This window comes from Arvicola amphibius, chromosome 12 (assembly GCF_903992535.2).
Source record: "Arvicola amphibius chromosome 12, mArvAmp1.2, whole genome shotgun sequence".
NCBI classification, from domain to species: Eukaryota; Metazoa; Chordata; class Mammalia; order Rodentia; family Cricetidae; genus Arvicola; species Arvicola amphibius.
In genome coordinates, this window is record NC_052058.2 from 50,560,150 (window position 1) to 50,580,649 (window position 20,500).

Genomic DNA, 20,500 nt, shown 5'->3' on the forward strand with positions numbered 1-20,500 from the left:
GATAGATAGTTATATTTTTTCTTAGTTATGATAAAAGATAAAATATATATAAATATTGTAACTAATTCTTACTTGATAACTGTTTTGTTATATGTAATTTTACTATGTTAAAGTTAAAGCCTTTCTTTTTTGTTTAAACAGAAAAAGGGGAAATGATGGAGGATTCTCATTGGCTAATAAACAAACTGCCTTGGCCAGCCCTTAGGTGAATGGAGTAGACAGAACAGGAAAAAGGAAGTGAGGTATATGGCTCAGACAATTGCCCTGCCTCTCCTCTCTGAGACAGATGCCATGCCTCTCCTCTCTGAGAGAGAGATGCGATGGAGCCAGCCGTTCAGACATGTTGAATCTTTCCCGGTAAGACACCATTTGTGGTGCTACACAGATTATTAGATATTGGTTAGTCAAGATGTGAGAAAGAGGCTGTAAATAATGGGCCAGGCAGTATTTAAAAGAATACAATTTGTGTGTTGTTATTTTGCGTGTAAAGCTAAGCATGAGGGAGCAGGGCGGCGGGAATCCGGCCCACAGCTCATCACTACACACACACACACACACACACACACACACACACACACACATATGCTGACCTTGGCTATGGCCCAGCTGGTCCTCAATTCCTGCATGTTAAGTCTGTTGCACATGCATTCTTTTGTTGGTGTAAGAATCTACTTCTCCAAGATTCCAACACAGACTGAAGACTACTGACTCTCAGGGGAAGTTGTCCCAGTAAAACAAAGGTTGACTGGATTTGTGCTGGTCTCTTGTTGATCAGACCTGACTCTTCATCTCCATAGGTACCACAGATTCATACTTCAAATTACTAAATGGCCCTAGCAGGGTCTTGAGAGGAGTCTCAAATTTCCCTCTAAAACATCCCAAGTCATACCTCCATATTCCACATCACTCTCAAGATTGTTATTGTCTGAGCTCCCAAAGAACAGCTCACTGAACTCTGAGAACTCAATGGATTTTCCAGCCCAAAGTTCGAAAGTTCTTCCACAAGGCAAACATTCCCGTCTGTCACAGCAATTGTCCATGCCCAGCACCAGTTTCTCTTGCTGTGATAAAACACCATGACCAAAAGTAAGTCAGGGAGGAAGGGCTTAATTCATCTTGTTGCTGTAGTTTATCAACTCTCAAAATTAGGGAAGGAACTGAAGGCAAGACCCTAGAGGCAGGAAGTGCTGATGCAGAGGCCATGAAGGAATGCTGCTTAGTGACTTGCTCCTCATGGTTTCCTTAGTCTGTTTTCTTACTCACCCCTAGGATCACCTCCAGAGAGATGCCATCACCCACAGCGACTTAGACTATCCTGCCTCATCAATTAAGAAAATGTACTACAGGCTTGGCCATATGCCAGTCTGGGTAGGGATATTTTCTCAGTTGAGACTCCTCTTATAAAAAGATCCCAGCTTGTATGAACTTGACAAACCTAGACAACACATTATTCAAGGCTGCAAAACACCCTTTTTGGTTTTTAAGGGCAGGGTTACTCGGGGAGAAGAGGGAGTCTGGAGATGGAAGGTCTCGGGAATCCGTAGCCCCCAGAGACTCCCACTACTGGGCTTCTCCCATCCCCTTGATAGGAGCCTTTCGTTTGTTCTAATGAAGTCTGTTGGGTTTGTTTCATTGTCTCTCTGTGGCTGGTGTTTCTTTCTCCTGGTCAATGCGTGACTCCCTTGCAGTCTGTCCCTCTGGATCTATAACTGTGACTTTGAATTAGGACCCTCTGGGTTTCTGTTCCTTGCCTTCCCATCCCCCACCTCTCTAGCCCTCCCATCCTCCTATCCCCAGCAGCCCTTGCTCTCCATTTGTCACTTCACTGTCTTGTCCCAGTGGCTCTTCTTTCCAGGACTGCCCAGAGAGCAGATTCAGCAGAGGTCCTCCATGTCTGCCATTGGCCCAAGACTCCCATAGTACTTTTTGAGATTTCTTTTCTCTTTTTAGAAATTAGAAAACTGGAAACAAAAGAATGGCAGTCAATTATACTTCTCTGACTCAAAATTTATCATTCTTAACCTGATACCTCTTATTTCTATATTGTCATTGCTAGAAAATTATTGAAGTTAAGTTTGAATATATTTTCCTTCAGAAGAAATACAGGAAAATTCCAGATTCTAGTAAATATTTTTTCTGCCACCACAAATCCTATTTCCTCTTCAAATTTCTTTCTTTCCCTTTCTCAAAAGTATCACCTCGAATCATTGTATATGCAGATTTACTGTCTTTTAAAAACACTTTAGCATCTATCTATGTGCATGGGAAACATACAGTATTAATTTTTGTGGTTATTAAGTTCAGATTTAACCCAGCCAGGACTTTAATCTTCCAAGAACTGTTTCAGGTAAGCCATGTGATCATCTCAACACAGAAGGATCTCACATAAGTAATGAATATCATTTCAATAAACACTTAAAAAACTTTTAGCCAACCAGAAAGACTCAATCAGAAAAGAGAAATCAACAAAAATCATAAAGAAAAAGTGCATTAATATCAAAACAGCAACACGGTTTTGAAAGCTAGTACAGCAGCTGTCCCTACATCTGTTCGACAGATTCAGGCCAGTAGTAAGAAGACTTGAAAAATTAGGAAAAAGCATCAGGGTGAGTTATAAAAGAAAAAATAACTTTGCTGTACTCTACACACAGTGTGATTATGTCTAAGAGTGGGCTGGTGAGATTGCTCAGTAAGTAAGGTGCTTGTTGCTAACCCTGACGACATGGTTGTTAGATTCCTGGCATCCACTTGACAGAAGAAGATAAGTGGCTTCTGGAAGTTGTTCTCTGACCTGTACACAAGCGCCATGGAACACACACATCCATGCCTCCTCCCATATAAACACACAAATACATTCGTGCATATTTTTAAAAAATGTGTTTTGAAAAGCCAAATAAATCAATATAGAGGACTCGGGTGAAATAGCTTCTATGCATATATAAACTAATCTGTATCTGTATTCTTTCACACTATACAATTAAAATGTGAGTTTGTGGGGTGTGGTTTTGTGTGTGAGTGTGTGAGGTGATTGACTATATGATATATCACTAGATGTATATATAGATTGTTGTAGGAAGGCTGCTTGGCCACTTTTTTGTTTCCTGGCCACCCAGACCCCCCAAATAACCACACAGAAACTTTATTAATTAAATCACTGCTTGGCCAATCACTTAAGTGTATTGCTAGCTAGCTCTTATATCTAGAATTAACCCATTTCCATTATTTTATATTTTACCACGAGGCTTGTGGCCTACTGGCAAGGTTCTGGCTTGCCTGTCTCCAGCAGTGGCTCCATGGCTTCTCCCTGACTTTGCCTCCTTTCTTCCAGCATTCAGTTTAGTTTTCCCCAACTAGCTAAGTTCTGCCTTGCTATAGGTCTAAAGCAGTTTCTTTTTTAATCAGTGGTAATTACAGCATACAGAGGGGGAAATCCTACATCACTTGCCCTTTTCTGTTTAAATGAAAAGAAAGGTTTTAACTTTAACATAGAAAAATTACATACAACAAAGCAGGTATCAAGCAAGAATTATAGTTATAATATTTACATCTACTTTATCTTTTATCATACCTAAAGAAAACTATAACTACAGCTATATATTCTTCAACTCCATCAAAAATCCAGAAGGATATAATATAATGTATAATTGAGAAATCTAGGTTAATAGATAATCATCTAAAATAGTCAAGCTTGTATTCATGTTAGTTAGATTTTCTAGATGTACACAGATGTATATCAGATGGATAGGTATTCTTCAAACCTTTCAAAGACCTTCAGAATATGGCATTTAAAATATTTAAGAACTTTGGACTTTTCATGACAGTGAGATGCATCTACTCCTGGCAGCACCAATTACTTCAAGAGAAAGATGAGCTTCAAAGAGGCTTCTTATGGACTTGTAATTCTGAAAGGTCTGCCTTTATATGTTAAAGGCCTTTTTTCTTTGAAGCTCTTAATATTCTTTCTTAATTCTATATGTTTCATGTTTTGAATATTATGTAGCAGAGGGAACCTTTATAGTGTTCTGTATGCTTCTTGTACTTTCATAGGCATGTCTTTCTTTAATTGGGAAAGTTTTCTTCTATGACTTTGTTGAATATATGTTTTGTGCCTTTGAGTTGAGCATCTTCTTTCCATATTATTCTTAGATTTGGTCTTTTCATGGTGTCCCAGATTTCCTGGATATTTTATGTTAAGAATTTGTTGGATTAACATGCTCGTTGACCAATGAATCTTTCCTCTAATGTATCTTTGACATTTGAGATTCTTTCTTCCATCTCTTGCATTCTGTATTTCTAGATTCTTTATATAAAAAATAAAATCCAGTGTCCATGAGTGTGTGGACTTACGTCTGGGTCTTCAATTCAATTCCATTGATCAATGTGTCTGTTTGTGTGCTAATACCATGCTGCTTTTATTCCAATAGGTCTGCAGTAAAACTTGAAATTGAGGAAGGTGATACCTCCAGCAGTTATTTCATTGTTCATGACTGTTTTAGCTATCCTAGGTTTTGTTTTGTTTTGTTTTTCCATATGAAGTTGAAAATCATCCTTTCAAGATCTGTGAAGAATTACATTGGACTTTCTATGGGGATTACACTGAATCTGTAGATTGCTTTAGGCTAGGTGGCCATTTTTACTATATTAATCTTACTAATCCATGAGCATGGGGTATCTTGCCATATTCTGATGTCTTCAATTTTTTTCTTCATTGGCTTGAAGTTTTTATCAGAGGAGACTTTCACTTGCTTAGTTAGAGTTACCCCAAGATATTTTATATTATTTGAGGTAATTGAATAAGGTGTTGTTTCCCTGATTTCTTTCTCAGACTTCTTGTCCTTTGCATACAGGAGGGTAACTGCTGTTTTGGAATTAATCTTATATCTAACTGCTTTGCTGAAAGTGCTTACCAGCTGTGGAGATTTCTCACTCAGTTCTTAGGGTCACTCCTGTATACTTCCAGATCACTTGAAATAAAGATACTTGGATTTCTTCCTTTGAAATTTGTATCCCTTTGATCTGTTTCTTTTGTCTCATTGCTCTACCTAAGTCTTAGAGTGCTATATTGAATATGTTTGGAGAGAGTGGACAACCTTTTCTTGTTCTTGATTTTAGTGGCATACTCTGTATTTCTATTTATTTAATGTTTTGTTGGCTATGGGTTTGATGTAAACTGCCTCTTTTATGTTGAGGTATATTTCTTATATTCCTATTCTTTCCAGTACTTCTATCATGAAAAAGTGTTAGATTTTGTCAAAGGTCTTTTCTGCATGTAATGATTTTTTTTTCAGTTTGTTTATTACATTTGTCTTTTTTTACATATGTTGAATCATCCTTTTATATCTGGAAACCTACTCTATCAGGGTAGATGATCTTTTTGTTGTGTTCTTGGATTTGATTTGCAATAATTTTATTTAGTATTTTTGCTTCTATGTTCATAAGGGAAATTGGTCTGTAATTCTTTTTCTTTATTGAGTCTTTATGTGGTTTGTATCAGGATAACTGTGGCTTTGTGAAGTGAATTAAACAATGTCTTTTCTGTTTCTATTTTGTGAAATAATTTTAGGAGTATTGGTATTAACTCTTTATTAAAAGTATGGTGGAATTCTGTGCTAAATCATTTGACCCTAGAATTATTTTTGTTGGGAGACTTTTAATGACTGCTTCAACTTCACTATGGGTAATAGATCTGTTTAAATTGCCTAACTGATCTTGATTTAAATTTGGTAAGTTGTATGTATGGATAATATTACCTATTTCTTTTAGATTTTCCAGTAGAGGTTTTTAAAGTATCTCCTTATGATTTTCTGATTGCTTCAATTCTTCCATGTCTATTGTTCCTCTTTCTTTCTTTGTTTCTTTCTTTCCTTTCTCTCTTCTCTCTTTCTTCTCTCTCTCTCTCTCTCTCTCTCTCTCTCTCTCTCTCTCTCTCTCTCTTGTTTTTGTTTTCTTGAGAAAGTGCTTCTCTGTAGCTTTGGAGACTTCCTGGAACTTGCTCTGTAGATCAGGCTGGTCCCAAACTCACAGAGATTCACTGTCTCTGCCTGCTGAGTGATGGAATTAAAGGTGTGCACCACCACTGCCCCCCCTTCTCATTTTTAACTTTGTTGATTTGGATATTCCCTCTCTGCCTTTTAGTTAATTTGGATAAGGCTTTGTCGATTCTATTGATTTTGTCAAAGAACCACTCTTCATTTGTTTCATTGATTCTTTGTATTTTCTTTCTGTTGTTGTTCCTATTTTATTGATTTTAGCCCTAAGTTAGTTTGATTATTTCTTGCCATCTACTTATTTGGGGTGTGATTTTTTTCTTCTCTTTAAGAGCTTTCAGGTGTTCTATTAATCTGGTAGTATGAGATCTTTCCAGTTTTTTTTTTTTAATGTAGGCACTTAGTGCTATGAACTTGGCTCTTAGAATTGCCTTTATTGTGTCCCAAAAGTTTGGGTATGTTGTGGATTCATTTTAATTTAATTTCTGAAGGTCTTTAGTTTCTTTCTTGGCCATTTTTCATTTAATGGAGCACTGTTCAGTTTCCAGGAGTATATATATATATATATATATATATATATATATATATATATATATATATATATATTGTCTGTTGTTTCTCTTGTTGTTGATATCAGGCTTTAATTGTGGTGATCAGATAGGACATACGTTGCTATTTTGATTGTCTTGTATGTGTTGAGACTTGCTATGTATCCAAATGGTCAGTTTTAGATAATGTTCTATGAGATACTGAGATGAAGGTATATTCTTTTGTGTTTGGGTGAAATGTTCTGTAAATATCTGTTATGTAAATTTTTTTATTATTTCAATTAGCTTCAGTATTTCTCTGTTTAGTTTTTGTCTGGATGACCTGCCTGTTGGTGAAAGTGGGGTATTGAAGTCTCCCACTATCAGTATGTGAGGGTGAAAATCTGACTTAACCTATAGAAGTGTTTCTTTTTTGAACTTGGGTGTCCTTGCATTTGGGGCATAGGTGTTAAGAATTGGTGTGTCCTCTTTGTGTTTTTTTCTTCAATGAGTATGTAGTAACCTCTTTCTCTTCCAATTAGTTTTGCTTTGAAGTCTATTTTGTCAGATATTAAAAGGGTTAAACCAGTGTTCCTCTTAATTCCACTTGCTTGGAATAACTTTTTCCAACCCTTTACCCCGAGACAATGATTATCTTTTACTTTGAGGTGTGTTTCTTGGATGCAGCAGAAGGATGGATTCTGTTTTCACATCCCTGAATTGAGAGTGTTGATGTTGAGAGATACCAATGACCAATGCTTTTTAATCTCTCTCTCTCTCTCTCTCTCTCTCTCTCTCTCTCTGTGTGTGTGTGTGTGTGTGTGTGTCTCCTTCCCTCTCTCTGTGTGTGTATGCATATACCCATGCTTCCTGTTTCCCTTCTTTAGACTTTGCTGGTCTAAGATTATTTATTTCCTGTGTTTTCATAGCTTTAGTAAACTTCTTTAGGTTGGAGTTTTTCTTCTAGCATCTTCTATATTGATAGATTTGTAAATAGATATTGTTTAAATTTGACATTACCATGGAATGTCTTATTCTACACCTTTTGTTTTGCTGCCTATAGCAGTTTTGTCTGTCATTTGTGGTCTCTTAAAGTCTGCAGCACACCTGTCTGGGCTTTCCTGGCTTTTAGCGTCTCTGTTGAGAAGACTGGTGTTATTCTAATATGCCTGCTATGTTACTTGGTCTCTTTCCCTTGCAGCTTTTAATATTCTTTCTTCTTTATGTTTAGGTTGTTAGATTATTATGTGCCAAGGGGAATTTCTCTCCTGCTTAGCACATCTGATGTTCTGTAAGCATCTTGAACCTTGATAGGCATCTCCTTCTTTATGTTAGGGAAAATTTCTCCTCTGATTTTGTTTAAAACATTTTTCTATGCCTTTGAGCTGTGTTTCTTTCCCTTCCTCTATTCCTATTATTCTTAGATTGGGCCTTTTCATAGTGTCCCAGATTTCCTGGTTATTTTGTGCCAGAGGATTTTTATAGTTAACATTTTCTTTGGCCAATGTATCCATTTCCGCCACCATATCTCCAATGCCTGAGACTCGTTCTTTCATCGCTGCATTCTGTTGGTGAGACTTGCCTCTATGGTTCCTGTTTGAGTTCCTAATTATTTTCATTTTCATATTTCCCTGAGTTTGGGTTTTCTTTATTCATTCTACCGCTGTTTTCAGGTCTTGAACAATTTTATTCATTTCCTTCCACTTTTTTTTTTGTTCAAAGATTTATTTAAGGGATTTATTTGTTCCCTCCTTAATGATCTCTATCATGTGCATAATGGCTGTTTTATGATCTTTTACATGTGCCTAAATATGTTAAAATATTTGTGGGCTGTTCTGGAAGTGTAGCTAGGCTCTAGTGGAGACATACTGTCCTGGCTGTAATTGATTGTATTTTCACACTGGCATCTAGTCATCTGGGATGGGGAAGATTGGAATTCTAGGTGCTGATATCTGGTCTTACCTTTGTTGGGTGGGTGTTTTGGAACTTTGTTTCTGTTTGCTCTCTTATGTGGCTGTGTGTTGGCTGTAGGAAAACCTTCCCTGGTGCTGATAGGTGTGAGCCTCAGGGTAAAATGTGTTTCTGGGTATTGGGATCTGAGACTTAAGAATGGGGAAAGGCTGGAAGAGTGCAGAGTGGCTCTCAGGAGGGAAGAAAGCAGTGTGTTACACAGTAGTCTGGTTAGTGAGTCCCCTGGAATTGGGGCAGAGGGTAACGAGAGGCCACAGAAGAAGGTTTGTTGAGGAGCTGGGGGTGAGACTGGGGATTGGTTTGGTAGAGCACAGGGTGAGGCCAAGCTTCGCAGTTACTCTGCCTACTTCCCTGGCCATCTTGGCCGGTGGGTTCCCAAGGAGTGTCTGCTGGAGTTAGTGGCTGGGCTAAAGCAAAGAAAGAGTCAGGAAATGGAAGTTAGGAGCTGAAGAGCTGAGGAATCCACTGGAGATATTTACAGGAGCTAAGGGGCGGCTGCAATAGGGGATCTGCTGCAGAGCTGGGGTTGAGACTGGAGGATGACAATCTGCAGTTAGACTACCTGTTTCCATGATCAGAGCTGGGCCACAGTTTCACCAAGAGCATCTCCTGGGCTTTCTTCAGGGACTCCCACCCTGTCACACAGTGCCACACCTCAGCTACTCTCTATGACCCCTTCATATATTCAAAACCAGCACCACCAGGGTAACTTTTACTCTAACAAATTTAGCTGTCAGCCAAAACTTGGTCATGTCTGAAACACAGCTTGGTCATGTCTGGAAGACAGCTTCTGTATGTAGACTCTCAGGAAACACTTTCCAGAAAATCTTACCTCAGTGATGCTGGTCTCTTCTTAATCATGGCAATTTCTCAGCTCCAGCTGACCAGCATCGACTATGCCTGCAAAGCAAAGGTTTTACTTTAGTAGGTCTGGTATCTTGTTAGTCACAGCTGATTCTTTAGCCCCAGCTCTCTTAATTCACAGAATTAAGAACCGCAGACTCCTAATTCAAAATAACAAATGACCCTTATAGAGTCTTTAATCTTCCTTCTGAAACTTTTACAAGACAAGCCTTTATCATCTGCTTTGCCCTCAACATTTTTATCCTTCAAGCTACTGCAGAACCGCTTACTTTTAATATACCATAGCTTTCCTAGCCCCAAGTTCCAAAGTCCTCCACAGTCCTGACAAAGCCAAAAGAGTCGGGTCTGTCACAGTGAAACCTGATGATCCAGAAGCCAGTTTCAGAGGCCATGGAAGAGTGCTGCCTGCTGGCTTGTTCCCCAGGGTTTACTCGGCTTGTTTTCTTCTAGAACCCAGGACCACCAGCCCAGGGATGGCATCACTCAAAATCGGCCGGGGCCTCCCACATTAGTCAGTAGTTTAGAACATGCTTTACACGTTTGCTTACAGTCCAGTCTTAGGGAGGCACTTATATAACTCAAGTTCCCTCCTCTCGAGTGACTTTAGCCTGTGTCAAGTTTGAAATAAGATTATTCGGAACAACTCACTATAACGTTTTCTCAAAATATCCTGCACAGAGGTCATGAAACCGTGTCATATAAAACCCACCTGGGCACCTGGGTGTTGGCCGCAGAACGTCCCATGCCCCTGTCATGAATGAAAAAATTTAATTGTGTAAAAGAATCTACCATTCTCAAACAGATAAGTGTGTGATTGCAGAGGCAGCAATGGGTACACAGTCTTGACCACAAAAGTTACACGCCATTCAAACTACTATGAAAGTGATAACGCTCGCTAGAAAAGTTGCCTGCTTCCCTGCCAAAGGAAAATCATATTTTACCTACACTCACCCCATCCATCTTCAAAATAATACACTCCTCCATGTTCATCATCATCAACCATGTCGACCCGTCGAGACTCTAGAATGAATACTACTTCAAAGCACCCTCGACCATTTCCCACACTGCTGTCTATCACTGCTGGCCAGCCACTGCCCACCGCATTAAGTGAATCCATCTCTTTGATGTGCGGCTTGTCGACCTTGAAGTTCCAAGCCCTCAGCATTTGCACAGCTTTTCCTTTGGTCCTAGGCTCTAGCCTAGCTGCCGGATTTCCTTGTTTTTCTTCTTTATTGCTTATTAAAGTCATTTATTTATCAGTTGGGCTTGGCTTGAACTCACAGTTGGAACATCACTGTAGCAGGAGTCCAGTCTAATCGTATTGGGCTAGCTGTAGTTTTCAAAACTTGCTTCTTGAGGCATTTCACAATTTTACTTACCTCTGAACACCTGTGCATGGTTCATCCCAGCCCTTACTTCTCATAACTCCAACCTCCTACACCACTCCATCCCTGATTCCTTGAACTCCTCCTAATCCTTAGACCTGGTGCTATCTGTTCAACTTGTTATTACTGCACATGACATTATTTAGTTTTAAAATTGTATTTATTTTTATTTTTGGTCTCTATGTATATGCCTGTGTCTCTGTAGAGAGCAGAAGAGGGTATTGCATCCCCTGGCTGTGAGCTACCACATGGGTGCTGGGAACCAAACTCAGGTCCTCTGCAAAAGCAGTAAGTGTTCTTAACCACAGAATCATCTCCCCCCACCCCCACAATATCATAATCACCCGAATTCAAGGTCCACTCAGCCAGAGGGGGGTGGCTGTGTCATCCATTACGTATGAACTATCACACATAAATGCTAGCAGATAGGAGATAATAAATATTCCATGAACAAATGAAGGGGAATCAAGCCAGACTAATGATATGCCTGGCAAATTACTCATCGTCTGATGAGTGGTACAGTTTGTCTTCACAAAGTCCAGGGTCCCAGGCAGCTTGCAGTTGTTCTGACTCATCATAAAGATCAATCCTCCAAACAGTTTTCACATTGTGTGTGTGTGTGTGTGTGTGTGTGTGTGTGTGTGATCTTCAGCTTCCAAGTTTTCTAGCCCATTCCTCAGATAATACATTCCTTGGAGTGGTAAGTGCAGTTGGAGATTGTTGCACCTGTTTAAATGTCCTTTCAAATATGTTGTCTGTAATACACAACACTTGCAGTTACAATACTTTCCTCCATAGGAAACCCTATAGGAAAGTTCTTTTTAATTCCCGGGGAGCAATGAAGGGCAGATAGGAGAGGCCAGGCAAACCTGAGTGGCGGCCCCCACAGACAGCCCTGGCTAACACACTGACACGGGAATTTGGTGGTGAGGATCACAGCTTACCTTCCAGTTCTACCAGCCTTTATGGAATGTTCTTCTGCCAAATCTGAAACAATATGCCAATGTAAATACAAAAAAAAGGGTGACCTGATGGGGCCTGGTTGACAGCTCTTTTCCTGCTGGCTTAATCCTAAGGTTCGCTTCTGTAGCAGAGCTAGGAGATTTAGGATAATCTAAATTATCACAAGATTCAATGTTATAATGTGACCAAAAGAGCACACAGAACTAGCTAAGAAAGAGAAAAATCAACAACTCATGAAAAACATTGTTATGATCTAGTGTAACTGTACCAGTTTTTAACTTTATGCAAAATATATTAAACATCTAAGTGTTTGCCTTGATGTTTCAGCTTATACATTATATATACATATTTCCCTTTACTTATTATGCATGATTACACCTTTAAATATATGTATCACATGGTACAGAAATACATAAATGTTACATCAATCCTTTGTCTCACCATAAGATAGTTTTCCAGTGTAAAAAAAAAAATTGCTGTGGAACTGTCTTAGCTAGGGTTTTTATTGCTGTGAAGAGATACCATGACCACAACAGCTTTTATAAAGGGAAATATTTATTAGGGTTTAGTCCATTGTCATCATGGTGGAACATGGTGGTGTGCAGGCAGACATGGTGCTGGACCTGACAGTCCTACATCTTGATTGACAGGCAATAGGAAGTGAACTGAAACAATGGGCATGGCTTGGGCATATATGAGACCTCAAAGCCCGCCTCCATAGTGACACACTTCCTCCCACAAGACCACACCTATTCTAGCAAAGCTACACCTTCTCATAGTGCCACTTCCTTTGGGAGCCATTTTCTTTCAAACCTCCACAAAGATTTTAAGAAAATTACTTAGCTTGGGAAAAGAAAATCTTCACGGAGCCCATGTTTTAATTTTTATATAATGTTTAAAAATTTGTGAGGAAACCAGAGAGTACTTTTCTTAAACCAGCATTTGGGATGTTTTCAAAATGCCCTCTGGTGCTTGCCAGCCCGTATGTCTCAATATCCTTACTCCTGATTTAAGCACTGTTAATCCTTTACATCTTTCTTCTGAAGAGCTTTAAATTGTATTCATAAGCAGAGCTTATTGCTATGAATTTCGAGCAGATACATTAATTTATATATTAAAATTGTCTTCTGCAGGCCCAGCTGCTCGTGCATGTGGCTAATGGCAGAGGAATGTGTGCTGCACTGGGCTGTGCTTTCCAAGTTAGATTGAACAAAGTGGACCAGGAACACGTCCCCAGCAGCATCCCCTTCCTGGGACCAGTGCCTTCATCTCAGAAAAAAAAACATATTAGAGAATGGCGCCAGCTGGCTGTAGATCCAACTTGTACTGCTGAGGGCTAATGCAATTTGTAGGGTTAAATATTGAAAAACTGTAAACCACATCCCATGTTTCCCCACCCTATGTTCTAGAGATTATGCCCTTTCTTTTTACCATTAAAAAAATCCAACAAGCCTATATGTCTCTTTTGGAATTCATGTTTAGATTTATGGCATTATGGCCCATTCCCAAGGTTGTCTTTCACATGACACCTGAACAATAATTTACACGCCTATTTTCTCACAAGGTCTTATATGTGTATGTGTGGGTGGGGGAGGTGATTTTGGAACCATGGCTTTGTGAAAATCCGAAGGAAGGAAAATTAATTGGGCACTGGTGTAACTTTCTCATCGGGACCGTCAGCTCACAAATAATGACATGGAGGAGACATTATTAATCATGAAAGCTCAGCCTTGGCTTAGGCTTGTGCCTAACTAATTCTTACACCCTAAATTAACCCATATTTTAAAATCTGTGTTCAGACACATGGTTCATTACCTCATCTCCATATTGCCTGGCCTGCTTCCTCCATGTGTAGCTGGCAACTCTGCCTTTCTTCTTCCAGATTTCTCTCTCTGCCTGGAAGTCCCGCCTATACCTCCTGCCTGGCTATTGGCCATTCAGGTTTTATTACACCAATCACAGCACGACCTCTTCACACAGTGTGCAAATATCCCACAATACACTGAAATAAGGGCACACATTCCAAATCAGATAGCTCTTTAGATTCATTCTTTTGTTTTCTGAGGCCCCTATGCTCTGAGTTACTTTAAAACTCACATAACCTCTTCCTACTTCAGTTTGCAAAAGTAACAATAGGTGGTTCAGTTCAAGGTTACCAGGGCAATTTGGAAAAAAAAAAAACTTTATAAACTTCAGGGAAGTGCCTCGAACAGTCCATGCTACCTCTGTTGCTGTCATTATTATTAATTTTGTGCTATAGTGAATAAACTTTTATATTCTACTGCATTGACTGAGTGTGCTGAGGTAATAAAGCTTGACTTAGAGAGAAATCAACCAAGTATCACTTACAGGAGACATTAGGTTCTAGTTTTCTCTAGCCTGAGCACGCTTTGAAAGCTCTGATGTTTTGCTAACAAAGTGAAGTAAAAATAAAACCTCAAGTTTCTTAGCTGCAAGGAAAAGAACAAAAGAAAAGAAAACAAAAGAGAGGCTCAGAAAGGCTGTGGATGTAGCTAGTAGTCGATGCTCACCTACCGATACTGTAGGAGCAGATCCAGTCTGGTGGAAGCAGAAAGGAGACTTTGAAAGGATGCTGAGAAGGATGAGGATTAAGAATGGTGAGGAAGGTACAGCAAACCAGATTCTCAGCACACAGGACCCAGCCAGAGAGAATCCCAACTCTTTGGGCTCTGGAGACTGTTCCTTTGAGCCATCTCACTTCCTCTAGGTTCTGGAGAATTTTCTGCCTCTGCACTGTTTCATATGTTACTAGCAAGAATCACTCCACACATAAATATTCATGACTTCTGGAAATTGCTATTGGAGATCACACCCTGCCTCTGGGATACCAGATGGACCAAGGGGTTTATGATCATGGACTACACAAAGAGCCCAGTTCTTTCAATGTACCCCACACTTCTAAGGACTCCCAAGACAAATATGTACATGCCATTTGCATGTCTGAGGAGCCGTGATAACTTAAAATTTCCAAGGTACCAGAGGGCCCTTACCTGAAAAAGAAACTGAAAACACTTGTAAAGATTTACCTCAATTTATTGTTTTGTTTTGAAAGAGGGATATAAAATAAGTAATTGCATGGATAATCATAAGAAGTTCATGAAAAGAGGTTTGGAATCTACTATACATTTTATCTCTCTTCTTTTATTTTTACCCTCTGGGATACCATATTTAGATGTGCTTCCTAAAATACATGCTGGATGCAGTCAGCAAATTTCTTCCCTTGTCTGTGTAGAGGAGAGTGACAGGCATCACCTCCATCATGCTGAGTTCTGTAGTTCTGGAATCCGACACTGGCTTTCTTTATTGAAAATCATCAGTGGCTTTGACAGATAGAGGGGACAGGATAGGGTGACAGACTATGATACATCTTGACAGTGTGTCCCAGAGGGGCTGTCCCTGTTAGGGTCCATTCTTTGAATTATTTTTTTTTCTAACCAGTGTCAAAGATAAAGTGTGCATATGTGGCCTTGCCACTGGTGTTTCCCGAACACAAAGGACAAAGGATGCCTAAAATTAAAATCTACATTCTAACCTGGTGAATTTTCATCATGAAGTTTGGCAAGACTCATTTGGATTCAGGTTCATGCTTCCATGCCAATGAGGAAATGCTTGGGCTGAAAACTGCATTGGCTATATTTTAGTCTTGACTTTTGAAGCGATTCTAAGCAATCTTAGAAGTTTTTTTTTTTTAAAGCAGGTATTAGAAATGTTAAAATGAGCATTATAAGGTACACTTCATTACAATTCATGTACCTAGAATTTGTCCTGACAGCTGCCTCAACTGTGTGCTGTCAGGACCCAGTGTCACCTCACAGGTCTTATTTTAACTGAAAGAAGATGGAGTCGCACTGGCAACTAGTCTTCAGTTAAACTGGCCACTTTCCCTGTGGAAGAAAATAATCTGTTGTGCTAAATAATTTGAAATGGTGTTTTCGTTAATAGGCAATTAAAATGTATGGCTAACGAGGCTCCCGAGACTGTAAGCTGAAGCGACAAGCTATCGTTTTAACGGCTTCCTTAGCTCAGGCTCTTGCCAAAACCGGGAGTGATTCAGAACCTCTTTCTCAAGGAAGGTAGAGCTTTGAGGCTATGACTTGCTTCCAAACTAATTGACTTGGATCCTATTTGAGGCAGAACCAGCCTCAAGCCATCGTTGGGGCTCCCATCTCGCAATATGGATGCAAGACAAAACAAACCGAAAGGCGAATTAAAAAACAAAAAAACCCCAACCAACCAACCAGCCAACCAACCAACCAACCAAACAAACAAACAAACAAGCAAACAAACAAACAAAAAACAAGAGTGGCCTCCATGGTGACAGACTCTGCTGCTTGGCGTATCGTCCAGATGAGCTGATGTAGTACCTCAGTTTCCCTGCTTACAGCCTCATGATAACTTGCCTGACATCTCAAAGCATATCTTAAAATATTCGTCAACCTCTGGCATCCCTTCCTGCCTTGGGCCTCGTGAATTAAACATTTATCCAGTCAGCAGCTTTAGCAGAAAGGAGAAGCCAAGTTTCATCTATCAACGTCAGGAACTGAATCACCCCCGTGGCTACAGATCCTCTACAACCCTGTGTCTTTATAGCCAAGCGTGTAAACAGTCAAATGGTGCCAGTGCCTGCGTTCCTGGTGCGTATTCATCCTCTGGTCTGGTAACATGACTACCAAGGGAAACAGTGAGTCCATTTCAGCCCTTCCTTTCTGTTTTTCTGGCAGTCTAAACCAGTCTGCTGAGATTACCACAACAAAGTCTCACACACTGGGTGGTGGAAACAAATGTTTATGGTCTCAGAGTTCTAGAAGCTGGAAGCCCAAGCCACAAACTACAAGTTCTAGAAGCTTCAAGACTAAAGTGTTAGCAGAGTTGGCTCCTTTGAGAGATGCAAGGGAACACCTGGCCCAGGTCTCTCGCTTTGCTTTTTTTTATTGATTTTTATTGAGCTCTACATTGTTCTCTGCTCCCCTCTCTCCCTCTCCCCACCCTCTTCAACCCTCTCCCCAGATCCCCAAGCTCCCAATTTACTCAGGAGAGCTTCTCTTTTTCTATTTCCCATGTAGATTAGATACATGTATGTCTCTCATAGGGTCCTCATTGTTGTCCAGGTCTCTCGTTTAACTGCTGGTTATTTGCTGACAATCTTTGGCAGTTTTTGTCTTGTAGAAGTATCACCCTGGTCTTCTTCACCTTCAGATGATGACATCTTCCTGTACATATCGGTATTCAATTCCATCTCTGAAGAGATGCCAGTCACACTTAGTGAAGCATCTATTTCAGTAAGACCTCAGTTCATCTAACTAGACCTTCAGGGGCCAATTTCCAAATAAGGCTGCACTCTGAACAACTTGCAGCTGGGACTTCAGTGTTAGACTTTTTAAAGAACACAATTCAAATGTACATTTTTAAACTTTCATTTTAAATTAATTTCCTTTTCTTGTCCTTTACATGAAGATCAACAAAATCTACTCACAGTGTGTGAGTAGGGATTGGTGATTTCTTAAATGAGCCAGAAGAGTCTGGACTCACACTTAATCCTTAACTCACCTTAAGAATCAATTTACTATTGTTTCACTTAGTGACGCATTAGATAAGTAGAGCAAGTTGGGCATACGGTATCGTGTTAATGCTGCTATCCCATGGTAAATGGTTTTAAATGACTACATACCGAGACTGGGAGGGATGCAAACCAAACAAAAAGCTATTTTGTGACATTATAAAACTTCATCTTTGAGTGCACAGGAAACACAATATGTTTTCCAACCGCCTATAGAAGAATGATTTAGACTCTAAAAGTTGCAGGGCTGTGGGTTTAAGTGGTGAAAGAGAAATAATCTTTCGGTGAAAAGTCCTAGGTGCCATACTGTGACATTAATGGAACTATTAAGAGTCTCCAGTTGTTTTACTTACTAGTAAACAAGGATAGATTATGGGTTTAGAGTTTATGAAGCAAGTCTTCAGTACTTTAATTCAGTAAGAAAATATATGCTCGGAGGATAAAGAATGCTGTCTTGATCCTAAAGAATGGAGGAGAGCCCTGTGAGGAGAGTCTGGCTCGGGATGATACAGGTTTATAATACCCGGAAGAACTAAGACAGATCCCTCTGTGATGTCAATGCCATCATGTATGTGGATGTTCATATAGCCATGAAATAAATGCATGTGGGAGAGTAAGTCTATCAAATTCTTTCCCGTCTTCCAACTCCTCCCAGGTCCTCCCTGTCTTCTACCCAACCAGATTCATATTCTCAATTTTAAAAACAAATGAAAGAAAACAAAAATGGAGTCTGTTTTTTGTTGGACATCTTCTCCTAGGTATGGGGCCTGCCCTGGAGTGTGGTTGGTATAACAGTGTTGCTCTGTTGAAGACAACTGATTTCCTTTCTGCCAGCAGCTATCATTTGTGAGAAGCTTTGCAGATGAGACTTTGTGCTCATTTCCCTCCCCTTCATGCTCAGATTTTGTCTGGTTGCCCCAGTCTGTGAATTCACATATACAAGTGCCCTATTGTGTCTGGAAAGTACTGTTTCCATAAAATCGTCCACCACCTCTGGCTCTTAGAGTCTTTCTGCCTCTTCTCTTGCATAGATCCCTGAACTTGGAAGGGAGGAGTATTATAAAGCAACCCTTTCAGGGCTGAGCATCCCAAAGTCTTTTACTCTCCACATTTGCTTTCTGGTCCAGGATCTCTTCATTATTTATCAATTATTTATCATTTAATTTCCTCCCTCTGATGAGGGTGTTGTCAGGTTTTCTATCCTGCCCGGTTCCCGCAATTGTTAAGTACCAAAGAAATCACACAGGGGTCTATATTAGTTATAAACTGATTGGCTGATTAGCCCAGGCTTCTTATTAACTCTTATAACTTATATTAGCCTGTTATTCTTGTCTATGTTAGCCAGGTGGCTTGGTACCTTTTTTAGCGAGGCAGTCACAACTTGCTTGTTCTGTGGCTGGATCGGGACTGCAGATCAAGCTTTCTTCTTCCCAGAATTCTCCTGTTCTTGTTGCCCTGCCTCTACTTCCTGCCTGGTTGTCCCATCTCTACTTCCTGCCTGGCTACTGACCAATCAGCGTTTATTTAAAATATAATTGACAGGATACAGACCACTGTCCCACAGCAGAGGGCTGTCAGATACTCTTCTCACACAGCCCAGGAAGACTGGGCCCTCACACATCAAGCAACCGTCAAGAAAATTCCCCCATGGACATGCCTACCAGGCCAAACTCATGGAGGCAATTCTTCAGTTGAGGTATTCTCTTTCCAAGTGACTCTAGTTGTGCCACTCTGACAATAAGAACTAATCCGTATACATAGAGATATTCATCTACAGACACACACAAAGGTACACACACACAAAGGTACACACACACACACACACACACACACACACACACACACAGATTTTTTTTACCACACAGAAGAAACATAGATGCTTGGAAAGTCTTTCTTTCCATCATTTACTCAGGATCTTCAAGAAGCTCCTCAGGAAATGGAGTCCATTCCCAACAGATTTTGTTTCTGTGTTCATCCACTATGGATTTTATTAATGTAGAATCACAATATGATTATTAAGTCTATCTTGAAGACTCAACAGGCAACATCACCTCATAAACACTACTTGCACATCTTCAGATGAGCCCTGTTACCCCAAGCACTACCAGAGTAAGCACACAAAAACCAAGAAAACCATTTCTGTGTTTAGCTTCATGCCTTGTTCAAAGAAGCTTAACCTGAAATAATATTTCCTTCTCCTATCACAAAACTCCACTTCAGAGAGGTTTTTTGATTAAGCACCACTGAAATAAATATTTGATATAGACAATAAAGTAAGCCCAAATGGAAAAGATGTGTCTTACAGGGCATCTGATACTGGAAACCATCAGTTACTTACAAATGGCCTTTAGCATTTCCCTTTGTGGGTGTATTAGTTAGATGTGAACTAGACATCTGGTTAATTAAAGAAAACTAAAACTTTTTTGCAGAGTATTTGAGTAATCTCACATGGGCTGAGATTTTCATTCCATGTAACTTTTCTGGTAACTGGAGGTCTTTCTCCAAAGGACCTGGTTGTCCACAGTGCCTTGGACATAGTGACGTCACTCACATCATGTCCTTCTCTCAAGGTATCACCAACTTAACCAACACACAATTTCCTTAAGAAGCAGTAGTCAGCCAGGCGGTGGTGGCGCACACCTTTAATCCCAGCACTCGGGAGGCAGAGGCAGGTGCATCTCTGAGTTCGAGGTCAGCCTGGTCTACAAGAGCTAGTTCCAGGACAGGCTCTAGAAACTACAGGGAAACCCTGTCTTGAAAAACCAAAACCAAAAAAAAAAAAGAAGAAGTAGTAGTCATAGTCCCAGTTATTAAGTGTTCTTACTAAACCCATAACACATATGCACACACACATGCATGCATGAACATGTGTACTTACACACATATGTGTGCACATGCAAACACATACACACAACAAACCCATTTTTCCTCCAAATGAGAGCAATGTTTCTCGAGTTTAGAGTTATCAAATTAAACCATTAGCCAATGCCAGAGTGAATTGTGGCCTGCCGTGTGGAGGGCAGTTTTCTACCATAGTGATTATAAAGAGTGTTAGAGGAATGGTGAACCCAGGTTCAAAATCCTAATACCTTGAACCAAGGTGCTGCAACCATCCACACTGGAGTGTAAAGCTGTATTGGAAAGAGAAGATGCTCCATGCAGAAGCCCGTCTTCCAAGCCAAGGCTTCAGGATTATCTGGGCTAGGAAGGAGAAGTGCAGATAGA